Source organism: Jaculus jaculus, chromosome 15 (assembly GCF_020740685.1).
Source record: "Jaculus jaculus isolate mJacJac1 chromosome 15, mJacJac1.mat.Y.cur, whole genome shotgun sequence".
Classification (NCBI taxonomy): Eukaryota; Metazoa; Chordata; class Mammalia; order Rodentia; family Dipodidae; genus Jaculus; species Jaculus jaculus.
In genome coordinates, this window is record NC_059116.1 from 4,317,501 (window position 1) to 4,335,470 (window position 17,970).

General features: G+C 48.6%; 1 protein-coding gene across 16 annotated transcripts in view; it reads left to right on the top strand.

Annotated features, from left to right (window-relative positions):
- Znf532 (zinc finger protein 532) overlaps positions 1–17,970 on the top strand; it is a 133,191-nt gene that overhangs the window by 32,297 nt on the left and 82,924 nt on the right. The window contains exon 1 of one of the 16 annotated variants that reach the window (XM_045134640.1): positions 7,003–7,119. The exons of 14 other annotated variants lie outside the window; for them this stretch is intronic. The gene's annotated coding sequence lies outside the window, so the exon portion shown is untranslated. Of the gene's footprint in view, positions 1–7,002; positions 7,120–17,970 lie in introns of those variants that run through there. One more of the 16 variants, XM_045134645.1, reaches the window with a different exon arrangement.

The following is a 17,970-nucleotide window of genomic DNA, read 5'->3' on the forward strand; positions in this document are numbered from 1 at the left end:
GGGCTTCCAGGTCCAGCCATGAGGCCCAGTTTAAGCCTTTATTTTTGTATTTGCATTTTCATTTCTTTTTTGGATATTTAAAATTTTATTTACTTATTTGACAGAGAGAGAAAGAGAGAGAGAATGGGCGCCACCAGAGCTTCTAACCACTGCAAATGAACTCCAGATGCATGCCCCCCCTTGTGCATCTGGCTTATGTGGGTCCTAGGGAATCGAACCTGGGTCCTTTGGCTTTGTAGGCAAACGCCTTAACTGCTAAGCCATCTCTCCAGCCCTCCTTTTTGGATTTTTTGAAGTAGGGTCTTGGTCTAGCCCAGGCTGATGTGGAATTCACTATGTAGTCTCAGGCTGGCCTTGAACTCACAGTGATCCTCCTATCCCTGCCTCCTGAATGCTGGGATTAAAGGTGTGTCTTTGCATTTTTCTTGCAGATATATGATTTTACTGTGCCAATCTAAGGGTAGCCTTGCCCTTTAAGTCTTCATTGTTTTCAATAGAAAACCACTGGGCAGGTATTTTTGGACTCTGCATGTTAAGTCAGTAGATATTTCTCTGTTTAGGAACCTCTGTCTCACATTAAGTCAGCCTGCTTCTATTTTTGACTCTTGAGCAAAAAAGAAAACGTCATGTGGGTTGACCACAGCTGCCTAATTTGGGAATTGTAGATACAGATTGGGGCCAAGAGTGATGTAGCACCTGCCACTTAAGGGCTTGGGGGGCTGCTGGTCTGCTGGGGAGGAAGAAAGCTCCAGTGTGCTGTGTCAGCAGGGACCTGAGCCCTCTGCCCGCACTGCCGGCCCGGCCACCTAAGCAGAAGACTCGGGTCTGCTGCACCGGCTGCTCAGGATTGCTGCTTGCGGTTGCCGGGGCCCCGCCCCAAGTCTGGCGCCTCCCTGGTGTTGGAGACCAGCAGAGTGGGTGAGGCGGCAGCTGCTGTGGTTGGAGCCACTTCCGGAGGAAGTGACTGCAGTCCTGGGCTTTATCCCCGGGTTCCCCTGGGACAGCCTTGGGGACTAGAAGTAATATGTAAATAGTTTTCCTTGAAGGACCGCCTGTGGCTGGCCAGGGCTGGCTCCCCTTGTCTCCTTTCTCAGACAATGGAATCACTCTATAAGGCAATTTTTGGGGCTCAGTTCTGTTATAAATGATGTAAACTTAATATTTTAAAGCTATCAAGTTAATTGAATAATAGGGTACAACCTTCATGGAATATTTTATATAACCAGAGTCAGGATAAAACCCATAGATGGCTCATTGGTGGAGGGACAAGGAACCTTTTGAAACTTACTGTTTAGAGAAAGTGCAAATCAGATATTAAATCAGTTACTCCGTGCAGAAGTCAGGAATGTCTGGATGAGCTCCAAATCCATCTTCTAGTTTCACACTTTGAAATAAACTATAGTTATTTATTTATTTTGGTTTTTCGAGATGGGGTTTCACTGTTGCCCAGGCTGACCTGGAATTCACTGTGTAGTCTCAGGGTGGCCTTCCTCCTACCTCTGCCTCCCAGGGTGCTGGTATTAAAGGTGTGCACCACTGCGCCCCATGCCTTTCTTTCATTTGTACCATCTCCAGCGTATGGTGTTCTCTTCCTTGCTTTCTTGGTGGATATGTGCCTTAGTCACTAGCCCATCGGAGCTGTGCACTCTAAAGTGGGTTCCTGGGAGGCTTGTCAGCTCCCCGCAGGCTGCCTCAGGCCACACACCAGAGGCACTGTGGCTAGTGCCCTGAGCTCTTGGAGCTGTGCAGTGTAGGTCTGTGCCCATTCCTGTTTTCTGTGAAACACAGTAAGAAAGAAAACAGTACTCATACTGACTTGTGCTTTCTACTTAAACGGACATTCTCCAGAAGCGGAACAGGTGCTTAAGAGGCATAAACTCTTAAGTAAGATGAAGTGCTCATCCCGCTTAACAGCCCCAGCAGGGCGGACCCAGACGTTGGCTCTCCTTGGATGCAGAGCCGTTAGCTCTTAGGTGTTCTTGGCTGTTTTTGTGAAAATGGTATTTGTGAACTCCTTAGTACCTTCTGCATATGTAGCCAGTATTCATCAGTGGACTCTCTTAACACTCATTTGCCCTGCGAAGGAATACCTTTCACTCCTACCTGTTTTTTTTTTTTTTTGGTTTTTCAAGGTATGGTCTCACTTTAGCTCAGGCTAACCTGGAATTCACTGTGTAGTCTTAGGGTGGCCTCAAACTCATGTGATCCTCCCACCTCTGCCTCCCAGTGCTGGGATTAAAGGTGTGCGCCACCACGCCCAGCACTCTTACCTGTTTTCGTAGTCTTTTTAAATTAATATTTTCCTTTTATTTATTTGGCAGAGAAATAGGGAGAGAAGGGGAGAGAAAGGATGGGCATGCCAGGGCCTCCAGCCACTGCAAACGAACTCCAGACTCATGTGCCCCCTTGTGCATCTGGCTTATGTGGGTCCTGGGGAATTGAACCTGGGTCCTTTGGCTTTGTAGGCAAGTACATTAATCGCTAAGCCATCTCTCCAGCTCTGTTTTTGCTTTTGAGACGTGTAGGACGTAAGGATAGGTTAGTAAACTGCTTCTCAAGTACTTCCTGTAGCCCCTGCTCTGTGTCCTCTTCCCTCCTGTCATCCTGTCCCTTCCTCTTAGCCCTAGCTCTTCTTTTACCGGGTAAAAAGGTTGTTTTCTCTTAGAGAGGGACTAGAGCCCGTATACTTACGAACATTTAAAATATCTGCAAATAAGGGGGCTGGGGAGATGGCTCAGTAGGTAAGAGTTCTGACTGTGCAAGCTTAAGAATTTGAGTTTGATCCTTAGCAGCCATGTCAAAAGCCAGGCATGGCCATGCCTGCCTGAGCACTGAATGTATGGACAGAGCTAGAAGGATCACTGGTGCTCACTGGTCCACCATCTACCCATAAAACAGGACATGAGGTTCAGTGAGGGACTGTCTCAGGGAAATGAGGCCAGAAGAGCAGCAGCAGAGGACACAGAACATCTTCCTCTGGCCTGTGCACATGCACATTCATGTGCAAGATGCACATGTGTGACCCTGCACATGCGATACCACACACATATGCATGTGCACACACACGCACAAAACTACCTGATATAGCCGGGTGTGGTGGCACTTTAATCCCAGCACTTGGGAGGTAGAGGTAGGAGGATTGCTATGAGTTTGAGACCAGCCTGGGACTGCAGAGTGAATTCCAGGACAGTCTGGGCTAGAGTGAACCCCTACCATGAAAAAAAAAGTAAAAATGAGGGCCGGAGAGATGGCTTAGTGGTTAAGGCACTTGCCAGTGAAGCCTAAGGACCCATGTTCGACTCTCCAGGTCTCACATAAGCCAGGTGCACAAGGTGACACATGCACAAGGTCGCACATGTACACAAGGTGGCGCACACATCTGGAGTAGGATTACCGTGGCTGGAGGCCCTTGTGTGCCAATTCTGCATCTCTCTTGCTCTTGTTCATGCAAAAAAACAAGGCCAGTCTGTTGGGCTTGCCTCAAACAAAACTAAATAAAAACTAAAAAGTTAGCTCTTTCCCCTCCTTCCACTTTTTTTCCTGCTGTTGGTAGTGACCCCACCCTTGCATTAAAGGTGACTATTAATTTTGCCCTTCTGTCCAACTGTTTATTGTTGTTGACCAGACTGTTTTCTTTGTCACCTGGCATGTGCTGAGTGCCAGTCAGTGTCAGTTTGCACCATCTCCTTATCCTGATGAACGTCTTGCTTAAGTATTTTTGACTTAATGGGAAGATTTCCTTCAGGCTAAGACATGTACAAGTCATAATGTCTGTTGGTTTCTTCCAGCTCAGCTCCGTGAGGAAGGAGCAGGTAGGAGTCTACGTGCCAGCCTAGCCCACTGTGGTTGAGGGTGCACGGCCCAGCGTGAGGGTTGACTGTAAAGGTTGTGACTTGTTATTATCACTACATGGGCTCCTAGCCAGAAGGCCAAGAAGAGGTTGTATTACTGTCATTTAAAAAAAAAAAAAAAAAATATATATATATATATATATATATATATATATATATATATATATATATATATATATATATATATAAAATTTGGTTTTTCAAGGTAGGGTCATGCTAGCTCAGGCTGACTTGGAATTCACCATGTAATCTCAGGGTAGCCTCAAACTCTCAGCAATCCTCCTACCTCTGCCTCCCAAGTGCTGGGATTAAAGGCATGTGCCATTATGCCCAGCTCATGTTTTATTTTTTTACTTATTTGAGAAAGAGAGAGAATGGGCACATTAGGGTTTCTTGTCATTGCACATGAACTCCAGAACACATGCACTACTTTGTGCATCTGGGGAATTGTATTGTGAGGCTTTGCAAGCAAGGTGGCTATTTGCTTTGGCTCTAACCCCTTTGGCAATACCAGCACCCCAATTTAAAGGCTCCTCTTGAATCCTTGTGTGGTGGTTTGATTCAGGTGTCCCCATAAACTTAGGTGTTCTGAATGCTAGGTTCTCAGCTGATGGAGATTTGGGAATTAATGTCTCTTGGAAGCCTTTTCTTTTCTTTTCTTTTTGGTTTTTCGAGATAGGGTTTTGCTCTAGCTCAGGTTGACCTGGAAGTCACTCTGTGGTCTCAGGGTGGCCTTGAACTCATGGCGATCCTCCTACCTCTGCCTCTCGAGTGCTGGGGTTAAAGGTGTGCGCCACCACACCTGGCGGAAGCAATGCATTGTTGGGGACGGGCTTATGGGTATTATATAGCCAGTTTGCCCTTGCCCGTGTTTGGCACACTCTCCTGTTCCTGTTCAAGTTATGTGGGCCAGGGGCTGATGTCCACCTTCTGCTTATGCTGTCATTTTCTTCTGACATCATTGAGCTTCTCCTCGAGTCTGTAAGCCAAAATAAGCAATGCGAACCTGCCTGCAGCACCCTGTAAGCATGGACAGCGTGGAAGGGCGCCTGTGACGTGGAGGAGGCCCACGTAGATGTGGAGCTGCTCCTCCCACATGGTGTTGAGTGCAAGCAAACCTGTGACAGAGTTCCAGGCTCAGGCTGAAACAGGAGGATGGCAAGTTTGAGGACAGCCTCTGAAACACAGACGCTTACTTCACAAGACCAAGGCGACAACAGAACTTGGGACGCTACTGCTGTCCGCGTGCTCCTGCCTGCGCCGTGTTGCGAGGCTCTGTTGCCAGGTTCTCTTTCCTGAGCCGGCCTCCCTGGCCTTGTGCTGTTGGCCGCCTGTACTTCTGGCTGGAGTGTTGGCATGGAGTGTTAAGGCCCAGGAATGAAGGAAGACACATTTGAACAGAAGGCTGAGTAGTGTGTTCTGCCAGGTGCATGGGCATTGGCATCAGGGTGGTCCCTCAGCCACTGAGACAGCATGATGTGCCGTCCAAGCAGTGCCCTCATCAGACCATGGCATTAGGGTATTTCAGATGATGTCTCCGCCTTTCTGATTTGTACTTCAAAGGAGCCGCCAGGGTGATGGGAAGCTCTGTGAGCTGAGCTGCTTCAGACGTCAGTCAGTTAGGTTAACGGTTAGCTTTAGAAATGAGATAATTGGGAAGTTCGATACATTTGGAACCCAAGTACTTAGCCCCTCCCCCTTCCCTTGGTTACACATTCCCTGGGCTTCCTTCATTGGGTTCATTGGGTTCTGCCCTGGGCTGTGCGCCATGTTGGTGCTCACATAGATGAGTCATGTTCCAGACTCAGGAGGAGAGGGGCTCTGCATGCCATTTCTGCCTGCAGTACCTGTGTAATAAGTAGCCTGTCTGGGTATGGTCCACACTTTAGTCTCTCTTCCCTCCTTTCCTCCCTCCCTCCTTGTTTGTTCATTCTGTCATTTGTGCGTTTTTTCCCCCCCTGGGTATGGTCTCCCTCTAGCCCAGGCTGACCTGGAATTCACTGTGTAGTCCCAGGGTGAGGAAAGGTGTGTACCATCATGCCTAGCTTACTTTGTGGCTTTTTAAAAATTTATCATATTTATTAAAGACAACCATTTATTTTTTATAAAAAGATTGCCCAATATACACACAACTCTCCTTATCATAGTAACTAAAAACTACTACTCCCATCACTCCGCGTCCTCAATATTCAGCATAGACTGGTTTAATCTTGAAGTATAATCCAATCAGTGTGAAGACTGAACACTTCACATCTAAGACAAGACAATAAGATAAGTGGAAGTCCTCTGAATCTTTGGCTTGATTGGACACCCAGTGGGTAGTGTGGTCTGTTCCCAAAATTAGCTATGGAGAGTGACTTTTCTGCATTACTTGTGGCTATTTTTCTTTATTTGCAAGCAGAGAAAGAGAGAGAGAGAAAAAGGGCGCACAAGGTGCATAAGGGTCTCTAGCCACTGCAATGCATGTGCCACTTTGTGTATCTGGCTTTACATTGGAACTGGGGAATTGAACTTGGGTCATTAGGTTTTGCAGGCAAGCACCTTACTTGCTAACCATCTCTCCAGCCCACTTGTGGCTTTTTTTTGGGGGGGGGAGGGTGGTTTCAAGGTAGGGTCCCACTCTAGCCTAAATTGTCCTGGAATTTATTCTGTATTCTCAAGGTAATCCTCCTATTTTGCTTCCTGAGTGCTGGAATTAAAGGCGTGCACCACCACGCCTGGTCACTTGAGGCTTAAAAAAAATTATTTATTTATTTGAGTGAGAAAAAGGCAAATGAGTGAAAGAAAGAGAGCGAGCGAGAAAATGGGTATGTCAGGGTCTGTAGTCACTGCAAATGAACTTCAGACACATGTGCTCCTTTGTGCATGTGGCTTACATGGGTCTTGGGGAATTGAACCAGGGTCCTTTGGCTTTGCAGGCAAGTACTTTAACCGTTAAGCCATCTCCCTTAACAGTTAAGCCATCTTTCCAGCCCCCACTTGTGGCTTATACCAGCAGGAAAGGGCAAGGAAACTACCTGAGCCTGTCCCTCCTTCCCCAGCACCCCCGTGGCACAGGGCCTTTGGCAGAGGCTCCGGTTTGGTGTCTCTTCTACACTGTTGTTATGGCTTGACCTGCAGTGACTTGTCCATCGTGGACTGTCCACAGGGCGCCAGTCACAGAAGGTATCAGTGTCCCTCTGCTGAGCAGCGGCCACGTCTTCCACAGAGCCCGGCTGCCTCTGCTGCGTACTTGCTGCAAACCAGCAGAGCCCATCAGGAAGGTAGAGTAAGTACTTCCCCAGAAGCATAGTGCACCCTGAGATGCTCTTGGGGAGAAAGGACATAGGGGTTAGAGAGCTTTGCTAAACATTTCGTGCTACAGCCTTCCTTTGCCAGTCAGAATGTATACTGCTATTAAAAGTCTCAATGGGGGCCAGGCGTGGTGGCGCATGCCTTTAATCCCAGCACTCGGGAGGCAGAGGTAGGAGGATCACCGAGAGTTCGAGGCCACCCTGAGACTACATAGTGAATTCCAGGTCAGCCTGAGCCAGAGTGAGACCCTACCTCGAAAAACCAAAAAAAAAAAAAAAGTCTCAATGGGGTGTCAGAATAAAGCTTTGGGGAAGTCTTGCACTTAAGAATTCAGCTTAGGCCCGGTGGTGCACGCCTTTAATCCCAGCACTTGGGAGGCTGAGGTAGGAGGATGACTGCTAGTCCAAGGCCAGCCTGAGACTATGTAAGAATCCAATTTAAAAAAAAAAAAGGCTGGAGAGATGGCTTAGCGGTTAAGCACTTGCCTGTGAAGCCTAAGGACCCCAGTTCGAGGTTCAGTTCCCCAGGACCCACGTAAGCCAGATGCACAAGCAGGTGCATACATCTGGAGTTTGTGTAAAGTGGCTAGAGGCCTTGGCGTGCCCATTCACTGTCTATCTGCCTCTTTCTCTCTCTGTTGCTCTCAAATAAATAAAAACAAACAAAAAGGATCCAGTTTAAACGTTATTTGCCTACGTGCTGGGTGAAGCTGGCTCTTGCCTGTGGCCAGCCCACAGCCCACAATGTGCCTGGTGAAGTCACGGTAGAGGGCAGGGCTTGCCCCCACCTGCTCCTCTCTTGCTCGTGTACGAGCGCGTTGCAGGGCCACGGCGCTTACGGCTAGGGAAGGCGTGTTCTTGACCATCACAAAGGGGCAAACAGCAGAATACATTTCTAAGAGCAGGCGAGATGTCTCAGCAGTGCTGGTGGCCCAGGCTTGATTCTGCACAATGTGGCCCGTGTTTCTGGAGTCATCTGTAGTCACAGGAGGCCCTGGCATGATCATTCTCTCCTCCTCTCTCTTTCTCTTGTGCTAGGAATCAAAACAGTCCTTCTGGGCAAATGAACATTTTACTTATTTTTCTGTAGTGCTAGGGATGTAGCTCAGGGCCTTAAGCCCCCTTTTTTATGGGGGGCGGGGTTCAAGGTAGGGTCTCATGCTAGCTCAGGCTGACCTGGAATTCACTATGTAGTCTCAGGGTGGCCTTGAACTCAAGGTGATCTTCCTACCTCTGCCTCCTGCGTGCTGGGGTTAAAGGCGTGTGCAACCATGTTCCACTCTTTTTTTTTTAATTGTAGTAAAAATTACATACATTTAATTATTCATAAGAATATAGTTTATGCTAGGTGTGGTGGTACACACCTTTAACCTCAGCACTCAGGAGGCTGAGGAAGGATTGCCATGGGTTCGAGGCCATCCTGGGACTACAGAGTGAGTTCCCGGTCAGCCTGAGCTAGCATAAGACCCTATCTCGATCTCCTCATTTTCCAAATATAGTTGAGTGGCATAATCACTGTTACTCTCAGTAAAACTTTTATCATCCCTAACATAAACTGAAGTAAACATCTGCATCTAGCCTTTGAAGTTGCCTCTTCTGGAAACCTTCCTAAGCACTGGGCTCACCTGTGGGGTCTCCTGGGACCCAGACAGCTCACCACCTGTGTGATGAGAAAGAAGATGGGCAAAGAAAGAGGGTTGCAGCACATACCATATCCTGTCTCCCCTTCCCTGCATCCACTCGTCTGTCCACCCTCTCACCCATTTCTTCTGTCCAGTCACCCAGCTCAATATGGGAACATACCTCTGCCTCTCCTTTGGTTCTCACATGTCTGCCTTACTGTAGTACAAACCACTTGGAGCCCCCCTTTAGGCACATTTAATTCATGGCAGACCAACAGTGTGATTTGCATCGCTGTTCACAAGACTGGGTTGGAAGGACTTGAACAAGGGTGTTGCCAGGCTCCGTGTGAGGCAGGCCCAGCCCTGCAGCTCTCAGCCTGCCTGCGCGGGGTCTCGAAGGCCACACGGCTGGGCTCTTCCACGCCCCAGCTGTGCCGGGTCAAATCTTAGCTTGCAAGCTTTTTTTCTTTTTCTTTTTCCTTTCTGTTTTCCCCCAGGGCTTGAATGGTTAGACAAAATGTTCTTTGGGTTGGGATTTTCTTCAATCCTGGTCTTGGTCTTCAAGGGGATTGTTGTTAATGTCATTAAGTGGACTTCAGGTTTGGTGAGCCTCACAGAGCGGCTCCTGTGTGCTTGGATTAGCAGATCATTTTCTAAGCTATACAGTGTTCTGGAATATTAAATCATCTAAAAATGCTCAGATTCTTAAAGCTTGCCTTCCCTTCCCACCTCTTTCCCATTATATAAAACACATCCACCCTCCCACAAACAAACCCATTGGGTAAGTGGGTCTTAAATGCATTGAGGGAGGGAGAGTTAAAAAGAAAATGCCATCTAATACATTTCCCTCACATTCACAGAATTAGATTGTAACATAAGCTCACAATTTCTGGGTTTCTGTACTTAACATTTGTTGTATTTCATTGCGCAGTTTTGAGGCCACACTAAATGCTCTCTGAGGCTATGTATAGTAAATGAAGTTGTTTCCTGATATGCTGGGCTTGCATTTGCATTAGAAAAAGCACAAGTTATATATTGTGTGTTTTTGGAGGAATTAAGCTGAAGGAGCAGAATGATTTATTTACATTTTTAAATTTTTATTTATTTGAGAGAAAAGAGAGAGAGAATGAATGGCCACTGCAAACGAACTTCAGACACATGTGCCACCTTGTGTAGCTGGCTTATGTGGGTCCTGGGGAAATCAAACCTGGGTCCTTAGGCTTTGCAGGCAAGTGCCTTAACTGCTAAGCCATCCCTCTAGCCCCTAACTCTCTCTCTTTTTAAAAATTTATTTATTTATTTGAGAGAGCAAGAGAGGGAAAGAGGGAGAGGGAGAGTGAGAGAGAATGGGTATACCAGGGCCTCCAGCCACTGCAAGTGAACTCCAGACACATGTGCCACCTTGTGCAGCTGGCTTACGTGGGTCCTGGGGAATCAAATTGAGCTCCTTTGGCGTTGCAGGCAAATGCCTTAACCGCTAAGCCATCTCACCAGCCCAGCCCTTAATACTTAAATTTTTTTTAAACATATTTATTTGTTGGGGGGAGGCAGAAAGAGACAGAGAAATGGACCTCCAGCCACTGCAAACAAACTCCAGATGAATTCACCAACTTGTGCATCTGGCTTTATGTGGGTACTTGGAAATCGAATCTAGGTCCTTTGGCTCTGCTAGAAAGTGTCTTAACCACTAAACCATCTCTCCAGCCCTCTTTGTTTTAAATATTTTTTTTTCTTTGAATAATACATATACTGATAGTAATAGAGCATTCCAGTTATAATTCCTGTAGGTGGTTAATTTGAACTTCTCAATGTGTTTCTTTACTACTTCTTTTTTTTCTTTTTCTTTTTTTTTTTTTTTTTTGTTTTTTGGAGGTAGGGTCTCACTCTGGCCCAGGCTGACCTGGAATTAACTATGTAGTCTCAGGATGGCCTCAAATTCACGGTGATCCTCCTACCCCTGCCTCCCAAGTGCTGGGATTGAAGGAGTGTGCCACCACACCCGGCTGTTAACTACTTATTTCTAAATAATATGCTTGTATCACTAAATTTGGACTTAATTTTAGATGTCTGCGGTCACAAAGAGGCAAAAAATCTAGATTCTAATCTGTCCCCCACCACTTACTAGCCATATGTCCTGGAACAAGGCACCTTTTCTGCTCAGTACATCAAGAAGGAACAATTAGACTGTCTTCCTGCTGGCCCTTGGTGTTTGTGAGACCTGGGGCAAGAGTATAAATGGAGACCAGATGGCGAAATATTGAAATGGCATAATTAAATATTTAAAAGGTACATTTAAATATTTTAAAGGTGTATGTATCATATGGCTAAATATTTTAAAAGTTTAAATCAAGCTCTGTCTGGCCTGGACTAGTGTTTTCTAGGGCCTATAGCCTCCTCTCCCTTCATTTCTCTTCATAGCAGAGTCTGACAGATGCTCTCAGGTTGGGACACATGACTGGGCTAATTCCTCCCCCAACCCCACAACCCCAGGTAGGGTCTCACGCTAGCCCTGGCTGACCTGGCACTTACTCTCATTTCAGTCAGGCAGTCTTCAAACTCATAGTGATCTTCCTATCTCTGTCTCCTGAGTGCTGGGATCAAAGGCATGTGCCATCAAGCCCGGCTTGATGCCTGGACTCATGAGCTGGAGCGAGAGCTGGCTTTGCTGGTGCGGCCCTAGGGTGGCAGCGGACCCTGCGGAGTCTGAGCAGAGCAGACTTCCCGGAGTAACTGTTGAGTTGCGACCAACCTCACACCGCCCTATCTTACTTCCTGGGCAGAGGCAATTGCTGAGCTCAGTTAGGTGGGTGCCCAGCTTGTTGGGATTCCCCTCCCCTCCTCCATCTCATTCTTGTTCCTTTCTGTCCTTCCTTTTGAGACAGAGTCTCACTGTATGGCCCTGGTTGGCCTGGAGCTTGCTGCTGTCGTGCCTCCCAGTGCTGAGATGATGGGTGCCGCCATGCTTGTCATTTTAGGCCCAAGTTTCCTCTGGCAGCCCGCAGCAGAAGCGGTGACCTGCACTCAGGCCTGTTCCCTACCTGGCTCTTTCCTAGGACTCCCAGGTGCTAACTGAGAGAAAACCAGCTTCCAATCATTCTGTCTGCCAGGTGTGGTGGAAGATGACTTTAATCCCAGTGGTTGGGAGGCAGAGGCAGGAGGATTGCTATGAGTTTGAGGCCAGCCTGGAACTATAGAGTGAATTCCAGGTCAGCCTGGGCTAGAACCCTACCTCAAAACCAAAACAAAATAAAACAAAAATGTCTGCTTTTAATCTTGAGAGGAATGGATTCAGAGAGCACCAGCCCTGGGGAGAGGCCTTCTGGGTAGTTAGTGCCTGGGCCTGACTGTCATGGGGACAGTGGGGACAGTGTGGTGGCACCGTCACACCTGAGCTGGGTGAGCAAGGCGGGTGTGTCTGGCTGTCATGGGGACAGTGTGGTCGCACCGTCACACCTGAGCTGGGTGAGCAAGGCGGGTGTGTCTGGCTGTCATGGGGACAGTGTGGTGGCACCGTCACACCTGAGCTGGGTGAGCAAGGCGGGTGTGTCTGGCTGTCATGGGGACAGTGTGGTCGCACCGTCACACCTGAGCTGGGTGAGCAAGGCGGGTGTGTCTGGCTGTCATGGGGACAGTGTGGTCGCACCGTCACACCTGAGCTGGGTGAGCAAGGCGGGTGTGTCTGGCTGTCATGGGGACAGTGTGGTCGCACCGTCACACCTGAGCTGGGTGAGCAAGGCGGGTGTGTCTGGCTGTCATGGGGACAGTGTGGTGGCACCGTCACACCTGAGCTGGGTGAGCAAGGCGGGTGTGTCTGGCTGTCATGGGGACAGTGAGGTCGCACCGTCACACCTGAGCTGGGTGAGCAAGGCGGGTGTGTCTGGCTGTCATGGGGACAGTGTGGTCGCACCGTCACACCTGAGCTGGGTGAGCAAGGCGGGTGTGTCTGGCTGTCATGGGGACAGTGTGGTCGCACCGTCACACCTGAGCTGGGTGAGCAAGGCGGGTGTGTCTGGCTGTCATGGGGACAGTGTGGTGGCACCGTCACACCTGAGCTGGGTGAGCAAGGCGGGTGTGTCTGGCTGTCATGGGGACAGTGTGGTGGCACCGTCACACCTGAGCTGGGTGAGCAAGGCGGGTGTGTCTGGCTGTCATGGGGACAGTGTGGTCGCACCGTCACACCTGAGCTGGGTGAGCAAGGCGGGTGTGTCTGGCTGTCATGGGGACAGTGTGGTGGCACCGTCACACCTGAGCTGGGTGAGCAAGGCGGGTGTGTCTGGCTGTCATGGGGACAGTGTGGTGGCACCGTCACACCTGAGCTGGGTGAGCAAGGCGGGTGTGTCTGGCTGTCATGGAGACAGTGTGGTGGCACCGTCACACCTGTGCTGGGTGAGCAAGGCGGGTGTGTCTGGCTGTCATGGGGACAGTGTGGTCGCACCGTCACACCTGAGCTGGGTGAGCAAGGCGGGTGTGTCTGGCTGTCATGGAGACAGTGTGGTCGCACCGTCACACCTGAGCTGGGTGAGCAAGGCGGGTATGTCTGGCTGTCATGGGGACAGTGTGGTCGCACCGTCACACCTGTGCTGGGTGACAAGGTGGAGCTGCTGGTTCTGACTCCCTGGGTGTGCAATGTGGACCTTTCCATTGGGTGTGTGGAGGTGGGGGGCATCGGGTAGAGGTGCCAAGCTGGGCTGCTCAGAGAAAGAAGGGAGCATGTTTGTAGTAAAAGAGTATGTGCGGTTATGTGAGGCGCATGTGGAGGCAGGCTGCCTGCATTCTATCTAGTGGCCCTACACGTCCATTTCGGCCTGGGAGCATGTCCCTTTCATTTCTGTGGTGACACCTCTTTGCACTTTCTCTTTCTGGGCATTACTTAGTCAGATTTTGGGTCAGTGGGGTTGAACTTCTGATTTTCATGAAAATTTTTTTTTTTCGAGGTAGGGTCTCACTCTCGCTCAGGCTAACCTGGAACTCACTATATAGTCTCAGCGTGGCCTCGAACTCACCGTGATCCTCCTACCTCTGCCTCTCTAGTTCTGGGATTAAAGGTGGGCTTCATGATTTTTTTTTTCTTGTATTATCTATTTTCTATCTTTTAATATTTTATTTATTTATTGGAGACAGAGAGAAAGAGGCAGATAGAGAGAATGGGCCTACAGCCACTGAAAATGAACTCCAGATACACGTGCCATTTTGTGAATCTGGCTTATGTGGGTATTGGGGAATCAAACCTGGGTGTTTAAGCTTAGCAGGCAAGCACCTTAACCTGTAAGTTGTCTCTCCAGTCCCTATTTTCTTTCTGATACTGGGGATTGAACCCTGGGGCCTCATGCTAGGGAAGTGCTCTCTCCCTGAATCTCTGAAATATTTCTTTTCTACCTTCCGAGAGATATCCTAATTTCCTTGACCTTGTTCTTCTACTGTTTTATCTTTTATTTCAGTTCCAAATACAATTCTAAACTAGGCTCATGCCTTTAATCCTAGCACTCAGGAGGCAGAGGTAGGAGGATTGCTGTGAGTTCCAGGCTACCCTGAGACTACATAGTGAATCCCAGGTCAGCCTGAGCCAGAGTGAGACTCTACCTCGAAAAACCAAAATAAATAAATGAATAAACAAAAAAATTCTAAAAGTTTGTTCATAGCTCCCCCCCTTTTTTTGTTTCAAGTTAATTTTTTATTTTTTTAAAATTTTTATTAGCATTTTCCATGATTATAAAAAATATCCCATGGTAGTACCCTCCCTCCCCCCACTTTTCCCTTTGAAACTCCATTCTCCACCATATCCCCTCCCCATCTCAATCAGCCTCTCTTTTATTTTGATGTCATGATTTTTTCCTCCTATTATGATGGTCTTATGTAGGTAGTGTCAGACACTGCGAGGTCATGGATATCAGGCCATTTTGTGTCTGGGGGGAGCACATTATAAGGAGTCCTACTCTTTCTTTTTGGCTCTTACATTCTTTGTGCCACCTCTTCCACAATAGACCCTGAGCCTTGGAAGGTGTGATAGAGATATTATAGTGCTGAGAACTCCTGTCACTTCTTTCCAGCACCATGATGCCTTCTGAGTCATCCCAAAGTCACTGCCATCTGAAAAGAGAAGATTCTCTACCAAAAAATGAGAGTAGCATTAATATAAGAGTATGAATATTAAGAGAAGACATAGCTCCTTTTTTTTTTTTTTTTTTTTTGGCTTTTTGAGGTAAGGTTTCACTCTAGCCCAGGCTGACCTGGAATTCGCTATGGAGGCTCAGGGTGGCCTCGAACTCACGGCGATCCTCCTACCTCTGCCTCCCAAGTGCTGGGATTAAAGGTGTGTGCCACCACTCCCGGCTATAGCTCCCTTTTTAATCCAAGGGGCAATCATCGTGTGTACACAGGAGCATCAAGGCTGTATGTGAACAGCCTATCCAGGGCAGTTCTGTGGCTGTGCCCTTGACAGAAGACAAAGCCTTTTCTCAGGCCTGTGGCTGCCATGCAAATAAACATGTACCAGACTCACGTCAGTGAGACACTTGCTTTGCTCCTAAGCTGTGCTGCTTAGGAGAAAGCCTCTTCCGGTCCACAGCATTAGTGGCCTGCTGCACTCCAGACAACCCAAGGCTGCCTCCTCTTGGTCAAAGCAACCAAACATGTGAGTGTGGTTCAGAGACAGCCAGGCCTGCAAGTCCTTCCCGTTGGTCTGCAGCAGGCTCTGGATGGCAGTCACAGTGGATGCTGGGTTGTAAACCATGTTCCGGGAGTGCAGCTGTCATTGCTAATCCAGAGGGTTCTCAGGTGCCCGCTTCAGCCTGCGATCTGTGCTGTTTACAAGGCCCTGGTCACTGCCTGGCAGCCAGTGGGTAGCAATGCTTCCTCTTCGCTGAAGTGCCAGGCCAGCTTGAGCACCACCTGGACCCGCCAGTAGTGGGAGCTGAGTCCTGAGGAAGGCTGCACTGTTGCTGGGCTCCCCGCAGTGGTCACCAGGCAACAGTCACCAGCCCCTTTTTGTTTTTTGAGATGGGGGGGATCTCACTCAAGTCCACATGGACCTGGAGCTCCCTCTGTGGCCCAGGCTGGCCTTGAACTTGTGGTGATCCTCCTATCTCAGTTCATGTTAGACCATCAGCTTGAAGGATGGGCCTGTGAAAAGCCACAGGGAGCTGCTCTGCACAGTTGGGGCCTGCCTGTTGTCTGGCTCTTCACCAGAGGCTTCACAGGTCCATACCTGGAATCAGCTGTTTCCGGGAACCTACGGGGCTTCTGAGGCTCCTGTCAGCTGACTAGATGAAGCTTTGTCTTAGGGGCGGAGAAAAGGGATAGCGGGGTTGGAGACATGGGTCAGCTGGTAAGGCGCTTGCCTGCTAAGTCTAAGGACCGATTCCCTAGGACCCACTGCAGATGCACAGAGCATTGGCAGGGGCTGGAGATCTTGGTGTACCCACTCTCTTGTCTGTCTCTGTCTCTCTCTCTCTCTCTGATTGCAAATATATATATGGAAGAGAGAAAGACTTTAGAAAAAGTCTTGTTTTTAGAGGTAGGGTCTCTCTCTAGCCCAGGCTGACCTGGAATTCACTAAGTAGTTTCACGGTGGCCTTGAACTCACAGTGATCCTCCTATCTCTGCCTCCAAAGTGCTAGGATTAAACCTGGCAATACTTTCATTTTTTAAGTTAAATTTTATTTATTTATTTGGGGTGAGGGGCATGGGCACACCAGGTTCTCTAGCCACTGCAAGTGAACTCCAAACACAAGCATCACCTTGCACGTCTGGCTTCTGGAGAATTTAACCTGGATCTTTAGGCTTCACTGGCAAGCACCTTAACCACTAAGCCATCTCTTCAGGCCTGTTTTCAGTTTTTTTTTTTTTTTTTTTGGTGTGTGTGTGTGTGTGAGGCGACCCTGGGGAACTTCGTGCATTATTTGTAGTCACCCGTACAGGGGAGAGGCTTGCTTGCCCATCTTCCCTTCCCAATCCATGTGCACTGAAGCTCTCGGGTTCACACTGTGGCTTACACCCAGGGTTGCTAAATCTTGTCACACACAGTGGCTGAGGTGCTGCAACCTGGTTGACCTGGTTTAGGCCTCTATTTTCTGATGGGGATGATCAGCATGGTGACCAGAATCAGGGGTCTGTCATCTTGCTTTTGTGGAGATTTACAATCTTCATTAGTATAATAGAGGTTGTGAAAAAAATCTGTTGAGCTGGGCGTGGTGGTGCATGTCTTTAATCCCAGCACTCAGGAGGCAGAGGTAGGAGGATCGCCATGAGTTCGAGGCCACCCTGAGACTCCATGGTGAATTCCAGGTCAGCCTGGGCCAGCGTGAGACCCTACCTCGAAAAAAAAAAGTCTGCTTAACTCAGACAAATTCAACATTCACTCTTATGTATCGCAGTCAGCATTCTTCAGCTTGGCAAGGTCATGTTCTCCTCAGGAAGGTAAATGCCATTGGCAAAACACTAACAGGACTTGGATGAGGACAGGTCGGAGGTACATGGGGCTTCTGTGTAAGCTTGCAGGAGGACAGGTTGGAGGGACATGGGGGTTCCGTGTAAGCTTGCAGGAGGACAGGTTGGAGGGACATGGGGGTTCCGTGTAAGCTTGGTGAGAACAGTTTGGAGGGACATGGGGCTTTTGTGTAAGCTTGTAGGAGGACAAAGAGGAAGACAGGAGGAGGAGGACAGTGTAAGCTTGGAGGAGCCCTGAATTGTCATTTTGAAATAATTGATACTTGGGCTGGGGGGATGGCTTAGCGGTTAAGGTGTTTGTCTGCGAAGCCAAAGGACCCAGGTTCTATTCCCCAGGACCCCACGTTAGCCACATACACAAGGTGGTGCATGTATCTGGAGTTCGTTTTGCAGTGTCTGGAGGCCCTGGTGTGCCCATTCTCTCTCTCCCTCTTTCTCTGTCAAGTAAATAAGTATTTAAAAAACTAAAAAAGAAATAATTGATACTTATGGAAAAGTTGCAAACATAGTAGTTTCCATGTGCCTTTTACCCAGTTTTCTTTAAAGTTAGTGCCCTGCATTAGTTTTCATATGCTTAGTAAGAAATGTCATCTCAGTACTGCCAGCTCGATTGCCTCCCCTGTCAGAACCCGCAGCGCCTCCGTGAACCCTCACAGTGCGCACTCAGAGCTCTGCTCTCCAGGTAGCTCGGCTCAGCTAGCTCTGTGCGGTCACGCTACTCACTGGGAGAGTCATAATACTTGTAGCGTCATGAGGGTC